The sequence below is a fragment of the Euprymna scolopes genome, chromosome 17 (genome assembly GCF_053919585.1).
Source record: "Euprymna scolopes isolate OS-2025 chromosome 17, ASM5391958v1, whole genome shotgun sequence".
Classification (NCBI taxonomy): Eukaryota; Metazoa; Mollusca; class Cephalopoda; order Sepiida; family Sepiolidae; genus Euprymna; species Euprymna scolopes.
The window spans coordinates 67,988,507-68,005,598 of record NC_136498.1 but is presented as its reverse complement, the minus strand read 5'-3'; the positions used below and the strand labels follow the sequence as shown (position 1 = coordinate 68,005,598).

At 33.2% G+C, this 17,092-nt stretch overlaps 1 protein-coding gene across 1 annotated transcript in view; it reads left to right on the top strand.

Annotated features, from left to right (window-relative positions):
* The first annotated feature begins 8,963 nt into the window (after positions 1-8,963).
* LOC145296768 (RB1-inducible coiled-coil protein 1-like) overlaps positions 8,964-17,092 on the top strand; it is a 285,724-nt gene continuing 277,595 nt past the window's right edge. Inside the window, exon 1 of the mRNA XM_080142822.1 lies at positions 8,964-9,163. The gene's annotated coding sequence lies outside the window, so the exon portion shown is untranslated. The remainder of the gene's footprint in view (positions 9,164-17,092) is intronic.

The following is a 17,092-nucleotide window of genomic DNA, read 5'->3' as shown; positions in this document are numbered from 1 at the left end:
TTATCCACACAGCCGCCAATCATACGAAAACGTTTTGTCTTTTAACCTACTTAAAATGTTTGTGAGTTCGGCATAATAGATCCAAGAATTAGTTCACTTGTATAAGATAAAGCTGAAAATGTTTCGATAAAAATTTAAAAAATTATGCCAAATATGTATTGCGTTTTATCTAAAAAAAAAAAAAAAAAAAAAAATCTTAACTTATTTTTATTTAAAACTTATTTTACTCATTTTCACCTGAAACAAGATATATTTTCACTTGCAACGTATGGGGCTACTATTTGTGATCGGGTCTAACAGGAGAGTGTGAGGAGTTGAGTAAGTAGACGTTTGTTCAAATTACATTTAAACTTTAAAAAAAAATTTAACAATTATATTTGAGACTTTTTTGGACCCTGTCCAAGAGCAAGAGACTAGTGATACACCAACCCAGATGTGGCAACAATGTTTTATTCATTTATTATTATTATTTTTTTTTTTTTTACGTATTTACCACAAATAAGGTAAATCGCCTCTAAGACGGATAGGACTACTTTTAATGAGGGACCATGCTTATCATCATGAACCATTACACCCAGTAGTGTGTTGGGCAGCAACAAATCCTCTCCACTTCTGCCTATCCTGAACCAGCCTAGCCAGTGAACCCCAAGAATGCTGCATAGCTTCCCTCTCCCTTTCCACTGCTCTAGGCCTTCCTTTTGCCATCTGGAGTCCAGTGCAATGCTGTTTTTATGATTGCTTGTGGGTATTTCCGGAGAACATGCCGTTTTCTGATGATTAGGCCCATATCTTCTTGATGGAATTTCCTTAGTAGGTCTTCATTGGAGATCTCAGGATTTCATCCAGCTTGAATCGTTCCACATCACCTGCCTTCGACGAATACTGAAGACCATCCCTATGGGGACACTTTAAGTAGGAAGTTGAGCAGCAAGATGTCTGTTCACAATACACTTAAAATTCTGCATGCATGAAGCGGATGCAGGGAGAAAATTCCAAAGTCTAGCAGTCTGAAGGAAATTCTTTCAAAACAGAAACCTCTCCGGTATAAGGGTCTTTTTTTTTTTTTCTCTTTCATTAAGCCATGGTCATAAAACTGTTAGCAACAGACAGCAGCTACTAAGCTAATTAGGGAATGCGTAAAACTTAGGAATATCACGATAGTTAGCAAATACAGAGCAATACAGAATTCTGAAAATGTGACAGTGATACATGTTCATTCACACAATTCTGAGGCAGCACGTTCAGGACTGCAGAACATAATGTGAAAGGAGATTGTCAGGACATCTCTGACCAAATACCAGTGTGATTATGTAGAGGGATTAATGTGAATGTGAACGTATATTGGTATAGGGTGGTATTTAAGTATTGCGGTGGGGTAAGAACCATGAAATAATCTGTAGGCAACAGAAGCAACTGTTATAGTGAAGGTGTGGGATTTTATTGTCTGTCAGGTTAGTTGAGGGTATCTACATTGAGGGGATACTAGTACTATGAGTTTGTTAGAGCATATGTCATTAAAGTACTTATAAAACAAACACAAGAATGCAACGTTGCAGTGATGAGACAGGAGATGGAGGTTGATTGACAGTGTGGATCTCGTTATAGTGGACACATTTTTTGGGGACCCTGTCTTATAAATTAAGACTAATAGTTGATGGATTGGCCCATATGTGGCAACAGTAGAGATATAATGGCTTTATAGAGATGTAGGATACTGTCAAATGTGAGTATTTTTCTAACTTGGTCAAGGGAACCCACTTTCTTTGTAGCAGCCTCGACAATGTCTTTTATGTATTTGTTCCAATGCATGTTAACTGTGAGTGTTGAGGAGTTTGAATGATGAGCTCTCTGGTAGAGAGTGTTATTCATGGCTGGAAAGGTTCTTTGTATTTGTTAGAGCAAAGAAGCTTTATTTTAGAAGCATTATATGTTACCATCCATTTCTGCCCCTATTCCACTACAGACTGGAAGGCATTTTCTAAGGTTTTTCCCATATGTCTGGAATAGAGCGTGGTGTCATCAGCGAATATACCCATCTCAGACACAATTTCATGAGGAAGGTCATTTATGAATATCAGGAACAATAAATGTCTGATGATCGACGCCCCACACCTGCCTTAATGTCTTGTTGTTTGGACTTACGGCTATCGAGGACAACCTATATTTTTCTCTTGTCTAAGAAGGATTTGATTAAATTATGTATTCATCTAGTAATACAGTACAATTTAATTTTCATAAGAAAACTTTCATGCTTTGGATATATCAAGGGCTTCCCCTGCCTTGTCCAGTGCATTCATAAATGATTTAAGATATTCACAGTAGAACAGGCTTGCCTAAGTCCATACTGTTGGTCAGAAAATAATTTAACATTGACAAGGTGGTGGACTGGCACTGGCACTTGGCTGATTAATGGCTCAAATATTTATAACTATTGGTGATAAAAACAAACCAATCAAATGCTAGAATCGCGTTATAAAATATATTGAATATCTTTGAATTTTTTAGTGTTAACTTTTCGTCTTGATGAGAAGACCAATATTTTCTGCTGATCTTGATTGGATTAATTCTTTGCGAGGGGGGGGGGGCTTCTCTATTTATATATATTCTCTGGATTTATGCCATCATTTTTTTGGGAGGGAATTACATTTTACTATTTCAAGAATGACCCTACACTTAAGATTAGCAGTTGATATTTTTAGTTACTTATATTTTCTCTACTGCTCTCCCTCGACCCAGGACTGTACCCTAATCAACCAAGTCTCTGATAGCATAAATACAGCACTCTCTTGCTACTAGTGCGCAAGTACATGTATTTGGTGACTTTAATGTCCACCACAGTAATTGGTTTGGTTTCTCTACTTGCACAAACACATCTGATAGCATAATACATAGCTTCTCTATATCTCGTTCCCTATCACAGACAGTTACATTTCCGATCCATCTCCCAGATCAACAGAATCAACAAGCCTTACTCCTAGAGAAGTGAGTAATGTAGTGAAACGAGAAATGGCCGTCCGGCACGTAGAAAGAGAAAGAGAGAGAGTGTCAATCCAGTTCATGGAGAGAGAAAGCGTATAAAGTGTACGTACTGTTTATTAGCCTTTTGTCCCACATAGTAGCAAGTGGCGTAAGGCATGCGCGTGCGCACGCCTGCCGAAAAGGCACGCTGTCGGTCCGTAGACCGGCCAGCTAGGAAGCTGGTCTGAAAAGGGCTGGAAACAGCTTGTCTATTGCTTTTATAGTTGTTTCCAGTGGTCTTTTGCGCATGTGTGGATTTCCTTTGAAAGGGGAAGTAACATTGTCCATGCGTGCGTGTATGTGAGTACATGTGTGTACGTTAGCGTGTGTGTGTATACACGTGAATGTGAGTGTATATACGCGAACGTGAATATATATACGTGTGTGGACGTGCGCACGTATGTTTGTGTGCGCATATGTATGTGACAAGTAATATAGCTTGAGATGTGAACGCATGTTTTTGTGTGAGACTAGAAAAGGCTCGCGCACTTTATAAAAATCCAATGTTGCTTTAATTACGAAATCGTTTTATTAAAATTATATTTTCTTACGCAGACTTTTCAATAAATGTTTTTACAATTATATATTGATACATTTTTATGCAATAAATATTTTGTTTTTCAGATATTTTTCTGTTTGGAAAACCCCCCCAAAAAACTTGTTTATTACTTATTTGGCGCGTTATTTGACCAAGAAGAAATTAGAGTTATCACCCCTAAAAGTTGGCCACCGTCCTTATACAGCAGAAGTACCATAAAATTAAATGAGAATTTTATTTCAAGACAAGAAATACAATTTACGGCCAACAATTAATGTTTGTTGTCGAACATTGAATAAGAAGAGCTAAATTAGATGAAATACTTCACTGGTCTTTATGATAAAATTTGGTGCTTGTTCAGGTACAGTCGACGGATCGATTTTTTAAGAATATGTTGTGTCACTGGAGGTGCAGAGTTTGCATGTTGTTGTTGTAGTCGGGGTCGCTAATGTAACTGGCACCACTGTGGAGCCGTTAACTTGTAAGGGTGTAAGACAGCGTCCATCAATTCATAATCAGGATCTATCAATTTTTAAGACCAAGGTTGCAGGTGCAGGAATCTCTAGATGAAGAAAGTAGTAGAGTATTTGCAGGACCGTTAAAGATAAATTTAAATTTAAAATCGCCGCTTAACAGAAAGGTGTTGCCAAATCACATCCTCACATACATAAAATAAAATATAAAAATAACTCCAGAAAATAACAACACCTGACAAGAACTCAAAATCGCCATATTAGTGTGAAATAACAATATATATTTACGTATTAGAAATATTAGCTCAAAGTGTTCCAACGTAAGTGGTTTCTTGTAATGAATGTTCATTATGCAGCATTAGCTAAGAGAGGATTTCGTGAGAAAAGCATGGAGTTTAAAATTACTGATTTTTATGAACAGAGTCCACACGTGGCTTGAATATAATGTGATTCTTTGCTGAGGAATTAAAACAGTCATTAATCATGAGCGCTAAAATGTGTGTGTGCTCATCACATAAGAATAGTAATTCAAAATAAAATTTATTTAAGAAGAAGAATTAAATTCTCGTTCAATGTGGTAATTTTCCATGATGAGAATTAAGGTGCATGACGTGTGCAAAGTCATGTTGAATGCTCTAGCGTCTCTCAAGGACAGAGTCTCTTCGACACGTGTCGGGCTGGAGAAATCTAAGAAAAAACTGATTGATTTTTGTGGGCACATCTTTATATAGAGATGTTCTGGAACATTCCAGCCTGGTTACTGTACCACTACATATGGAACGTAATTTAGTTCCTTTGTTAATATGTGTGCGAGTAGCCAAATCGCAACATTGTGTGCTTACATGTTCTGATACATGTGGGCGCTGAAACGATGATTGGTATGAAAATGTCTCTGCTGAAAATTTGTTTGGGCCGTATGTAGCGGTCGCTAGAGTTGTTTTAAGCAAAAACAATATTACATAATTAATTGTCATGCCGAAAATAGTAATATATCCAAAAATTACAAAAATTCATCGAGTAGAAATTTATTTCTAGTTATGAAAATGTCTCTGCCAAAGATTTGTTCCGGTTGTATATGACACTCGCTACAAGACTCCTCCTAGACGAAAAGTCAATCTTGAAGGAATAAAATTATGCAGGTATTTCACTAGGTGCAGGTAGCAAAACGGAGTAGACACTTTATGTCTGCTGGATTTGGTGAAAATTGTAGCACAATATTGTTAGGTGTAGCAGTAGTTGATCCTGTTTGAAGGGTATATTTTCGTTGATGGCAATCGAAGATAAGTGACGTCACCAACTCTTCCACTGTGGGGTTGCCTGTGTGCGATAAATTCTATAATTTCGAAAGAAATGAGCCACCTTGTTTCGAGGTGTGTTATGGACACTCATGTCCATTTGGAGTATACTGGGGAGCTGTGAAAAAGCAGAATGTCGTAGGTAATAGTTCCTCGTCATTCCTCTGGTTCACCATGATCTGTTGGAGATCCATATAAGTCTGCAAGTGAGTCTGCTGGGTTAAAAGTGTGGGGTGCAAGTGAGTCTGCATGATTGTTTGAGTCTACAAGCAGGTCTGCAGAGATCAAGTACATTGAATCTGTACTGGTGTATCAGCATTGCATAAGAGTACGAAGGTCCCTTATGCATGCGTGAAAATGTACCGGGATTGTTTAAGGATTCGAGGTGCTTGTAATAAGCCTGTTTTAAAGGTGTAAAGCATGGCTGACCCGGCAGGGGATGAGGACGTTAGTAAATTCTGCATATGCGAAAAATGGCAGTATCTCCGATGTGGTCGACATGATCATGGTTGAAGCAAGGGCATTTGTCTGCGCTGTATCATGAATATAATTGGAGATTCAGCGTTAAACAGGCGTTGATAATTACTGCTGGCAACGATGTAGGTAAAATCCTGTTCGTGGGCACATTGTCCAATGTGCTGGCTTCAGGACCGCTAATCCATAGGAGAACCATGTGTTTGGTGCCAGTTCACTGTAGTGAGAGTCAGATTTGTAGGGAAATCGTGTTTTGTTTAATTTTTGCTTTTTGAGCGATTATTGGTATAAATCGCTACTCTGTTGAGACCAGTGTCGCTAGTTTGTAAGAAAGTCTGTGGATATGGGTGTTAGCATTTACTGACGTTGTATTAGATGATTGGAAAAGAAAGATGAGTTTTTTTTTCTTTTCTTTTTGAAGTTGAGAAACCAAAGCACAGGGTCATCTATCCAAAAAGACGGGACTTTTAATAATGCACGTGTCGTCGAATTTGATGACACTGCATCATCTTTTATTATGTAGTGGGCGAGTGTTCTGGTCTGCCGCTATCATTTAGTAATTCCTCAATCACAGTCCGTACGCTGCAGGAGTTATGGTTTACAGGAGTTATTTATGAATTTCACCATCGTTATTTATTCAGTGACACTATTCAAAGTGAACGATCTGCCCCGCTGTCCGAGTTATCATCAGTTTCCAGATTCATGTGGAAAATCACCAACGTAACTGGATATGCAGAGTTTGCATGTTGCTTTTGTAGTCAAGGTCACCAAGGTAACTAGTTCCGCTGTGGAGTTGTTAACTTGTAAGAGTGGCACACCGGTTCTCGTCAGATCACCAAAGTTAAGCAACGTTGAGCCTGGCTAGTACCAGATGGGTGACCATTCGGAAATTCTAGCTTTCTGCTTATCTCGGCATTGTTTCCAGTCGTCCTGAACCTCCACTTGCCACTGGTATTTGACAATGTTGACTCAGGAGAGGTTTGCTTGGAGATTGTGTAACTCTTGCCACAAAAAATTTCATGCACAAGCACCCTCACAGTGGGTATCCATAGTCTGTCAAGACTTAAGGAAGGAAGCCACAAGGGTGTGAGTCGGCGTTCATCAATTCATAATCAGGATCTATCAATTTTTAAGACCGAGGTTGCAGGTGCAGGAATCTCTAGAAGTCGAAAGTAATAACGTATTTGTAAGCCCGTTAAAGATAAATTTAACGAGATCGCAAATTAACAGGAGGGTGTTGCCAAATCACATCCTCACATACATAAAATAAAAATAACTTCGGAAAATAACAACACCTGACAAAGAACTCAAGACCGCTGTCTGTATTAGTGTGAAATAACAATATATATTTACGTATTAGAAATATTAGCTCAAAGTGTTCCAACGTAAGTGGTTTCTTGTAATGAATGTTCATTATGCAGCATTAGCTAAGTGAGGATTTGTTAACAAAAAGCATGAAGTTTAAAATTACTGATTTTTTATGAACAGAGTGTCTGTCACACGTGGTTTGAAGATAATGTGATTCTTTGCTGGGGAATTAAAATAGTCATAAATCATGAGCGCAAAAGTGTGCGTGTGTTCATCAAATAAGAAAAAAAGTAATTTTTACTGAAAGTTGGGTAAAATCGCATTCCAAAAAGAATGTTTTAGATTACTTGTGGCTGTAATATTTGTCATTAGCGATGGAATGGACTTTTTTTTTTTTTTTTTTACTAAAAGCACAATAACAGTTGTTCTACTCGATGAATTTTCCTAATTTTTAAATATCTTACTATTTTCGACATGATAATTAAATACTTGATATTGTTTTTGCTTAAAACAATATATTTAAAGAAAAAAATCGATTTGTCGCTAAGCTTAACAAGTGCCTAAAATTTAACTCTCAGTAATTATGCATTATAGTTAACTTTAACAACCGAGAAATCGAGGGGGAAAAAATACACTTCTCCCTAAACGCATTAAAATTTTTCTACCGATCTGTATACTTTTAAAGTGTAGAAACTTTGAATATATGGTTAAGCTGACTTATCGGAACACGAAAAAAACAAAGATGGCGTTTAAGTTTAAAAAAAAGAAAAAAAAGAAAAAAAAAAAAGAAAAAAAATCGGGGGTAAGGAGTGGGGCTTAACCCCATGGACTTTAGTGGCAGAGTAAATCATTTCGAAAATACTATTTTAAAGGAATGTAGCATTTAAACAAGAGGATCCAGCAGCTATTTTGATTTTCGTGTGACGAAAAGAGCTTTCAGCGAAATCTAATTTGAAAAAAAAAAAAAATAAATAAATAAAATAAATAATCGGGGAACAGTTTCTGAAAGTTGGCCGTATACAGGTCAGTAGAAAGTGAATCTTTAATCTGTTTAAGAGTTATTCGTTGCATTCTTTTTTTTCTTTTTTTTTTTGATTTCTCGGCTTACCAAATATTCAAATCTACTGTTACTAAATCATTTTTTTTTTGTTTAAATTTCTACCATGAAGTGGGATAAGTTTATATATATATGTGTGTGTGTGTGTGTGTGTGTGATTACTTCATTTAATCACATACGAAGATATAATTTTATGCGTAAATTTTTCATTATTTACTTCAACAGTGCTCAATATATAGGTAGAGCTATGTAGTAAGTTATGAAAATATATATGGCAATTAAGCTACACAGAATATTCCGCGTTTCATTCTCGTGAGAATTCGTCAAGCTTAAGCAGAATATTATGTGTAGCTTAATTGCCATATACATTTTCATAACATATATATCATGTTGGCACAAGTCTTCTTGTTAATATTAGTAAAGTAGTATCTTTCTATTCAGAGTAAGGAGGTCATTCTTCAGGAATTACCTCTTCCCACCGAAGGCTGCTTACGGATCCGATCGCAATAAATTTTGCACACATGGCAGGTAAATGAACGCATGTGCTCTCTGCTCTGGGCTTATCAGTTTGTATATGACGTAATCATCAAGCCGTAGATCGAAATTTCATTAAAAAAAAAAAAAGAAAAATATCTACATTCCGAAAAATCGTCTTTATTTAATGCTCGTGGTCATTCTTTCATACATTTACAAAAGACATAAGAAAAATCATAATATATAAGTGGAAGAAAAACAGATTCGAAACTGTTTAATTTCTGTGAAATTATACACCGTTTGGGCTTCCGTAGCAGTTAATAGTCAATCGTGCGTTGTTTTCTAGTATAAAATACAAGTGCGAACTCTTCTGCGTTTAGATTTTACATAAACATGGATTCCGACAAGGAGATTTTACAATCACAAGATCGATGCTTTAGAAAACCCTAGATTAGATCCCTATATGTTCCCTAATGCCGACTGGTAAAGTGATAGAGGAATTTACCAGGCATGTTGCAAGACTGAGGTATGTCTTTTTCTCCTCTAAAAAAAAATATATATATATTTCTGTAAGAAATTGCAATAAAAAAAACCCCCAAGTCTTTATTTTCTACTGGTTCATATTTTATTTACCATCAACTCGACGATCGCAAATTTATTTTTATGGCATTTTTTTTTTTTTTTTTTTTTTTTTTGCGAAGTGAATATTGAATATGAAATATAATTCAAATATATTTTTAAATGGAATATTTTAATTGAAAATGTTAATGTTTTCTTTTTTTTTTTTTATATATCCAATTAAACAAAAAGAGTGGTTTTACATTGTGAACCAGTAACCTGTTTTTCTTTTTTCTCCTATTGAAAATAAAGATTATTATTCATTCATTCGATTATTGCCAATAAAAATATATTGGTGAATCAGAAGAACAGGCGACTGTAAGTCCGCAGCAAGCGGTGTCAGATTTAAAAAAAATCATTTTTCTAAAACAAAATAAAAATAAAGGAACCAATCAACCAAAATACTACATAAAAAAAAATAGCACGGTAACTTTTCTGCATGACTATCAATAAGATTAAAATGGCCGACATTTTTACGAAAGAACTGAAATGCATTGTGATGGATTTAATTTTGTATAGAAATATTTGTAAATGTTCGTTTTAATACTTTACTCTATAGCATACTTAATTTTAATAAATAGTAAATAACTATAAGTAATGAAGAAATATAAATTTACGTAGAGCAGAGAAACAAATACACGCGTTGGTTAGTTTTATTGCTACAGAGATAAATTGATATAGTAGTAACGATTTAATTAATACATCTTTTTTTTTTTTGTGTGTAAAAAAAAAAAGAATTTTCTATTGTGATGTAGTAAATTTCTGGATGTTCTATTTTGAATATCATTACTGAAAAGAGAAAGGCCAACTTAGGCTATTTACCTAAAAATGTTTGCAATGTTGCAACTATAGGGATAAAATTGCAAATCTTATCAGCATTGCACAGTTGGTCATATTTGTTTTTATTTTGTTCTAAAAAATTAGTTTCTTATTTAGAATTAAACTTAACTAAAATTGGAAATGCAGAAAAATATTCGGTATGCACGTACCCATCAGGAAACTAAGACGTTATATTACAAAAATCAGGAAAACTCATCTAGTAGTTTAAAAATCAAATTTTATGAGTGAGAAGAAAAAAAAAGGACCGTTTCGCGTCGCCATTTTGAAAAAAAGGGGCAGATAAGTTCACAATAATTCAAACTTAATATATATGCATTGTCCTGCTACCGATTTCACATTAATCGCTTTAAATCGTTTAAAAATGATTTTCTTTATAAAAATAAAACTACCTGATCATTGATCAGGTAGTTTTATTTTTATAAAGTGATCAATTTACGTGATTTTTTTTTTTTTTTTTTTTAATATCTTCGTTTCCTGACGGGTATGCACATGAAAGATTTTTCTGTAGTTTTTTAAAAATTGAGTTGAATTCTAAATAACAACCAACACTTTATGCAAACTTTACTTGGATCTGTACTTTATCAAAATAATTTTAAAATAAAAATAAACGCAGGTCTCAGAAATTGAAGAATAAGCAGAACAACTGCAACTGCACTCCATATTGACATTTTCAGAACAAGGTTTATCAACTAGATAAATATTAAAATTAGTCACGGTAACTATAAAATAATTTCTGAGTTTACGCCTTTTTCGTATCTACGTGACTTGCGTGTTTATTTTCTATTTTTAGATAGGATTTTCAGAATTAATTCAATCTTTACGGTACCTTTTGTTTATGAAATTGTTAGGTGAAAGTACAGAATAATTTTGAAAGTCCCCTTTCCCATGTCAAAAAGTTTTTAAATAACGCTCGCTGCTCCAGCATCATCCGTAAGTACTAAAAAAAAAAAAAAAACTAGCATAAAATAGAACGAAAATTAAAAAATACTAAGAGTTAAAACTTCGCTTAATTAAAACGAAATAAAATCCACCAATGCATTTTGTGTGTAAACAAGTCGGCCATTTTAATCTTTTGTTAACTAGTTAAAAAAAAAAAAAAAAAAAAAAAAAATGAATTACTTCGTGACCCTAAGAAATCTACAATAAATATATACATAGATAAACAAAAAGTGATTTCATAAGAGTTTTATTCGATTGATAAACCAAATGACATTATAATAATTAAATTTAACTCTCAAAATTGAAAATATATAGATACCCTCCACCCGATAGTATACTTTAAAGGTAGTGGGGGAACAAAAATAAGACTCCTGGGGAGTGTGTGTATGAACATTGAAAAAAAAAAAAAAAAACTAATGGCTGTCCGAAACATTTATGGGGAAATTTTTTTCGATATAAATGTTTCGGACAGCCATTATTTTTTTCTTTTTTATAAATCAGTAAATGTTAAAGTATTACACAATCTAATATTTTGACTTGACGCTTTAAAAAAAAAAAAAAAAAAACGCGAAACGTTTATCTCGAATCATAACCGGAAACTGAATGAATGAAAATGAATCCTTAAGGCTTAAAAAAAAAAAAAAAAAAAAACCTTTTCACTTTCTTTTTTTTTTTTTCCTTCATATATTTACTTTTTTGTTTTGTTTACCTTTCTCATTTTATTTCGTATCACAATAGTATTACTGTCCTATTTTTTTCTTTCATAAACAAAAACTAAATTGGATCATTTTGTTGCACATTTTTTTCTCTTTCTCTCATCTACCTAAAAGAAAAATTTAAAGGCTCATTTTAGGTAAAGCTTTTTTTTCTTTGTTTTTATTTTTCCCATCTACGTAATTTCCCTTTTATTTATGAATTTGAAATTAGAGATGCACAAAGAAATGTGTATTTAAAAGTAAAATTAAAACGAAAAAAAAAAAAAGAAAAGAAATTTGATACTCTACCCCCCTCCCCTCATCCCGGTGCTTGTAACGGCTGAATCTGATTACGCATGCACGCATTCATACATGTCAGATGCCACAACAACAACAGATGGTGTGTGCAGTAGAATCATTGTCGTTGTAGTCGTTCCATACGGTTATTATGCCAAAGTAGCGCTACCTACCCGGTGTTACCCGGGAATCTTTTTACATTTATTTTAGTTTTACATTTTCTTTCTCGGCACTTAGGCAGTATACGAACCGTGTTGAAACAATAACGCCATTTAAAACCCCATTCTTAACGGGGTGGGGTATTTTTAATAACTATTCTGTACATCCACCTAACAATTTAATAAACAAAAGATACGGTAAATATGAAGAATTACTCCACCCTCGAAAATTTCTTTAAAATTACCACTCTGAAGGATTTCAGGGTCGCTGAAAACGAAAATAACGTCTAAAATAACGGCAAACGAGTAGTTTCCAAGATATGGAGAAATATTAGTTTAAAAAGTGGGTGATCACTTTTTTTTAATAATTTAACGTAAAATGAGCACCCACTTTGTGGCCACGAATTTTTTTTTGGGGGGGGGGCTTTCTTTACATCCTCAGAAAAGCCTTTAAAATTGCCACTAACTTTAACAGGCGCTTATGCAGTTTAATTAACTGTTTTGAGCAGAGGAACTGTTTAATATTTTACAAAAATTCTGTTTACATTTGGTAGATTCTGTAAACAGAATTTTTGTAAAATATTAAACAGTTCTGCTCGGATAATGTCAGCGCGTTACTTACGTTAAAACGGTTAATTTAACTGCGTAAGCACCTGTATAGAACTATACCAGTTTATAATTGAATATCCCCTTCCAAAAAAGGAACGAAAAACTAACCGCCCCCCCCCCCTCAAAAAAGTGACCATAAAGTGAGTGCATTTCTTCATATCTTGGAAAGTTTAAAGTACTTGTTTCTTGGAATTTTAAACGTTAGTGGTAATTTTAAAGGATTTTCCGAGGGTGAAAAGAAAGCCCCCCCCCCAAAAAAAAATTCGTGGCCACAAAGTGGGTGCTCATTTTACGTTAAATTATTATAGAAAAATGTTCCTCACTTTTTTAAAACTAACATTTCTTCATCTCTTGGAAACTACTCGTTTGCTGTAATTTTAAACGTTATTTTCCTTTTCAGCGACCCCGAAAACCTATAAGAATGGTAATTTTAAAGGAATTTTCGAGGGTGGAGTAAATATGAAGAATTACTCCCATCCCCCCCCCCCCCTCGAAAAATCTGTAAGATGCTGTAAAAAAAATAAAATTAACTTGAAAATACCATGTGAAAGGCATGGTCCATATTTTCCATAAGCACCCATTAATCGAATTTTGAACGATAAACTTGATGTTTGTTAATTGAACAACACTAATATAAAACATCACTAATATTTTAATAGTGCTAAATGTTAATTAATGTATGGTTATAAAATCATTTAAACAATGTCAACCTTATGAGAATTCTAAAACCCGGAAAAAATGACTTTTCTATTTGACAGTTTCAGTGCTTGAAAATTCATTTAACATTCCGAAAGGATAAATCGCGAAGTAATTTATTTATTTTTCAACTATTAACAAAATAAGGCAATCTTGATTAAAGTCATACGCAAGATGACAGTCGCGAACGGATGTAAAAAATGGAACGGAACGCAAATTTTAGCGGAACGAAATTAGGGAATTGACTGTACAGTGTACAGCCTAGCAAAAAAAACAAAAAACAAAAAAAAAAAACTCTGCTGACAACTAAAAAGCGTGTTTTAATTTTTAACTACCCTACTTGGGTCGACCTGTAATTGTTATGAATATGTTAATGAAATGAAATCGCTAAGAAATGTTTTTTTTCAACTAGACTGTAGTTTCACATAACATTTTAATAAACAAAAGATACCGTAAAAATTGAATTTCATCGTTCTTTCTATTCTTGAAGATTACATTATTTTTTAATTATTTCATTGTTTTTGTTTTATTTTTCATTTCATTGTTTTGTTTTGATAATTATATAGGTTGGGGTGTTTATTCCGAAAACCGTTTTTAAAGTGTGTGTGTGGGGGGTGGGTGTATACTACGTTGGGCTGGGCACTCTCGTGTTTTTTTTTTTTTTTTTTTTTTTTATACTGGTGTCTAACTCTGTCCCGTGGAGAGGCATTGTAAATAGGAATAATAACGCAAACAATTACTGGGAGCTATCTCCCCGTTCTTCATTTGGTACTTATGCAGAATATGGACCAGGTTGTTAACATGAAGAGGGTAGGCGCTTTGTTCTATTCTGTACGTTTACCAAACAGGTTAAACAAAATTACTATAAAAATTGAATTTAACTCGGAAGTCCTATTAATAATATATATATAGCTCTGCACAAGCATCCTTTGTTTCTTTGCCCCGTCGTTTTTTTTTTTTTTTTTTTTTTTTTTTTGCCCGCGTTTCACGTAAGCAATTAGACTTCTCATAATTTACCGTTTTAACGTTTAATGTTTATTACGTTAAAACATGATTTCAAAGTAAAAAAATTATTGTAAATGATTGCTATTTTATTAACAAATAACGCATACAATTATAACTGACGGTGTTACTTTTCCGTTTCGGCAATCTTTAACAATTGCGTTCCCATGATTAAAACGACGTTAATACAGTTGGTGTAAATACGGAATGGAAGTCACTAAGCATGAAACGAAATTTTTTAATTTTTAGTGTTTTGTGATAACACAAGTGAAAAGAAAATAATCAATATATTTAAAAAAATACTTAATTTCCTAAATGTAAAAAATATATTGTTTTGTGTGTTAAAACTTTTTTTTTTTTTGCAATAAAATATTTCTATATGATTTCGTATTTCGTTTTAGGTTTAGTAACTTCCGTTTCGTGTTTACATCAACTGTTTCCATTTCCGCTGTCTTAATTTTGGGAACGTAATTGTTAGAGATTGTTTCTACAAAAGTGATAGGTTTAGTTTGGAGTTATTTCCCTTGTTTTCAAGATGGCGTCGTGATATCGCCGCTGTTTGTTTTGTTTTTTCACAAACTTTTTTTTTTTTTTTTTTTTAATGAAACTACTTGATCAATTTGTAGATTTTTGATGTGCTATATTTTTTTTTGTCACGGAATTTCCTTTTTGTTTTTAATATAGGGGAAATTCTGGAAAATACTGACTATTTTTATTTATAAAAGAAAAAAAATATTATGGTAGGCTAATTTAAAACTTGAGTTTCACTTTCGACTGTTAAAAATTAAAACAAGAATGTTGACTTGCAATTGTATATAAAAAATAAACACCTACACCGTATACAAAATAAAACAGATTGCTCACCATATTGAGTCGATCGACATTGTCATTATTTCTATTTATTTATTTTTTTTAAAGACTTTTTAAAGTTTTATATTGTTAAGTCTGGTCCGGTAGCACATTTGTTGGTAACTTTAAAATTTATATTTATATTTCAATAAATTTGTTATTACGTAAATGACTTTGTCATTTGTCGTAAATTTATTTTCATGGCCTGAATAAAAAATGATCTCTGTTTAAAACAAAGTTAGGGACAGTATCTTCAAAGCGACTTAAAAATATGTTTATCTCTTAGTTTATGTATATAATCTAGTTTTTAAAATTTAAAGGCCAAACCGAATTGTGCATCCATCGTTTATGTTAAGACAGTTACTCGGCTAAAACAAAACATGTTTGCGTTTTGTTCTTCCATACTGTTGCTAATAGACGTATACAATTATTCCGTCTATAAAAGTTGTTTCGTTTTACCAAAAAAAGTCTTCTGCTAAACACCATTGCGTTAAAAACTCTTTAATTAGGGGTACCCGTGTTCAGAAAGTTTAATTGACCCAATTTAACAACTACGGATGGACAGTTTTGTAAAATATGTAGAATTGTTTCGTCTCTGTGCAAACTTACACGCTGATGTCAATGTCTTGTCAGAATTTAAATACAAAGAAATTGTTTATTTGGAGATTGCAATTTCTTTATTTTATCTTATGTGTTAAAAAATAGCCAAGAAAGAATAACAAAACAGAATTATTTCATTTTAGTGACTTGAATTATCCTTTTAGGAGACAATTATATTTCTAGATAACATAAAATAGAAATATTTATTAATTAGAACATTAGATTAGTTGACTGACATTTTGTTCAAAGAGAAAAAATGAACCTGGAACTGTTTTTGTTTTTAAGCTGTAAAGTGGATTTTATAGTCATTAAAAATTACACCCCCCCCAAAAAAAATTGGATCGGAGGGGGGGGGGTACAGTCAGTACGTTTTTATTAGTTTCCCAAAACAACTAAACCACTTCCACTTCACTTCATTAGTTTAATTTTATTATTCTTTTTAGTACTTTGACCGGAGGCTGACTAGATAAACAAGCATTAAAGACAATATTCATCGAAATAATGTTAGTGCTTAAACATAAAAACGTATTGCATTGAAAGTTGTTCAGACGGCACAGACGAAAATGAATGAATGAATAAATAATTATTTTTATCATCTTAGTTTCTTGGTTATTCTATTTTTAATTTATCGGTTGCTCTTTTTCAGTAGTTTCTTTTGTACTGAATTATGAAGAGAAAATCCAACCGTTGAACAATGCGTTAAAATTAATCGTTTAGATACCAAATGAAAAACTATGTAATAAATTCTGATTTCTTTTACTCTCGTTTAGAAATTTATTTAAAATTCTTGGAAGAATATATATATATATATATATAGTATTCTCATATCTGACACATTTTGAACTCGTTACTAAAATTGGACCACTTTTCCTGTATATAGGTGTGCGTGTGCGTGTGTTTCTCGCCTCCACGTCACTTGTACAATTATTTCGTTTATTGGAATAAGAAAAACAAACACGCGGTAACATGAAATGAAACAAATAATAATAATAAAAAAAATGCATTAAAAGAAGTTTAATTATAAAATTAAATCCATCAGAATGCATTTCAGTTTCTTTGTAAACAAGCCAGCCATGTTAGTAGTAGAAACCAAAAATAAATCCAGAGAAATTTGAAAACTTTTAAGTCATTTAAAATTATTGAAAGTTTTGG